The sequence below is a fragment of the Condylura cristata genome, unplaced genomic scaffold (genome assembly GCF_000260355.1).
Source record: "Condylura cristata isolate star-nosed mole 26May11 unplaced genomic scaffold, ConCri1.0 scaffold00003, whole genome shotgun sequence".
NCBI lineage: Eukaryota > Metazoa > Chordata > Mammalia > Eulipotyphla > Talpidae > Condylura > Condylura cristata.
In genome coordinates this window covers 77,195,283-77,197,199 of record NW_004567104.1, presented here as the reverse complement: position 1 = coordinate 77,197,199, position 1,917 = coordinate 77,195,283, and the positions used below count along the sequence as shown (strand labels likewise).

Here is a 1,917-nt window from a genome sequence, read left to right as displayed (position 1 = left end):
GCGCCCTCTCAGCCCCCCCCGGGACGGCGGCTGCCGCTGCTGCTCGGGCGCCCGCCCCGGGGCCCCCACACAGGCTCTCCTGCCACCCCACCCCGCTGCCGGGCGAGTTCTCAGGAAACATTCCTGGAGGAAAGGCGGCAGGGGTTAGGCACAGTGTCCTCCGCTGTCCCTCTCTGTCATTCTCCACCGAAAGGACCCGGGTGTTATGTAAGCACACGAGACACAGAGACAGAGAAAACCACTTCGCTCTGGCACGGTAGATTCCGGCCGGGAGCGCTGGGCACGCAGTGACTAGTGGCAAGTGGTGAAAGGAGTTTCCAGCAGCTTCCTTTTGGAGGACAACAAAGCCACATCTGGAACATCCTGCACTGGGCATCCTGCTTGCTGGTCAGGGCAGTTAGGGCCTATGTAAGTAAGTAAGTAAGATCATTGAAATGTGACTTTATTAAAGCTTTTCTATACTCTTATTTGTGTTCTTTGGGACACACGCTGTTTGTTTATGAATGCTCTTATTCATCTTTGAATTGTCCTTATCTTGCAAAAGAAATCGTAAGACATTTGTTTCATCTGAGCAACTGATCTTTGCACAGAGACCTTACAAGAAATCACCAAAGACTGGAGAGACGTGTTTCCACCCTAAATGTTTGAGACCCCAAATCAGTAATGCCAAGGTTCCTGGTAAATCTGGGTCAAAGTAAACCCAAGGATGTTTCAAATCAACCTAAGAAAAATAAGTAAAAGAAGGTGAATTTTGTCATTTTAGGCTTTTCCCAAAGAGACAAAATTATATTGTCGGTCAAGTGTAAGAATTGTGTCAGGCACAGGCACCATCGATAAAGCCAGAGCGACAGGCGCAGGGGAGCCGAGACCCCGTGGGCCAGCCCACACCTGGGTCTACTCTGCCGCCACGTTGTTAGCGTCACGTTGAAATCGGACAGTAAGGGTGGTCTCTGGACATTATTATTTTCAAGGGGAAAAGCCCACACTCCGTGTGGGCAGGGCTCTGGGCACAGCCACGCGGTGCAGGCACACCTGGCCCAGCTCGGACACGGTCCAGGCTGAGAGGAAGCAGAGGGCCTGCGGGCGGCTTTTTTTCTCCCAGAGGTCGAAATAGTTGCCGTCAATTACTTGAGCAGTAATTAAGAAACAGAAGAGGCCTCTAGAAGGCTGCATAGAGAAGCCATTAATCTTTGTCTTGGAACATGAAATGTGTTGGTTATTACTTTGAGGACCTAAGACAGTCCTTCCTGGGAATCTGGGGCCGATTTTCTGGCTTTCTAGCCCAGCATGGGTGTGTTTACTGAAATACTTGAAACCAAGGTGTAAGTTCATAGTCCCTTCTAGTAGAAATCTACAAAAGTCAAGGAGCAGCACCTTAACCTGTCACATTTTCAGAGAAATAAGTCTGCTGAGGTAGCTGTGACATACCAGTCACAGGCCTGCAGCTCTTGCTTTAATGAAAATACCTGAACTAAAGAATTACTTCAGGTGCTCCCTGTTGTTAACAGCAGGTTGGGCCACTGCACTGCGAATCTAAGCCTAGCTGTGGGGCTATCCCTGCCGGAGGTGAGCCCCCCCCCCCCGCCAGGGTGCAGCAGACCTCGCCTGTCCCCCCGCTGGTCCCCTCACCCACATGGCAAGGCAGACCTCTACTGTCTTGCCACTGCTCTCCACTCTGTATTTAGTGAATCCTCTCACCTCCCTCCCTTCCTGCCAGCACCTCTAGCTTGCACCCCAGTTCTAATATCCATTAATAATAAAAAAAAAATCTTAAAAAAAGTGAGTTGACTCCTTAATAAATGGATCTTCACTTTAAATTAAAATGTTGAAAGGTTTATTTATGCGTACAAGAACTGGAGTACAGGCCAGAGGTAGAGTAGAGGGATGGTGAGAGGATTCACCAAAGACAAGAGTGGG

At 49.7% G+C, this 1,917-nt stretch overlaps 1 protein-coding gene across 1 annotated transcript in view; it reads left to right on the top strand.

Moving 5' to 3' along the window:
• The window catches only part of DSCAM (Down syndrome cell adhesion molecule), a 299,116-nt gene that overhangs the window by 143,831 nt on the left and 153,368 nt on the right, over window positions 1-1,917 (top strand). The window lies entirely within an intron of this gene.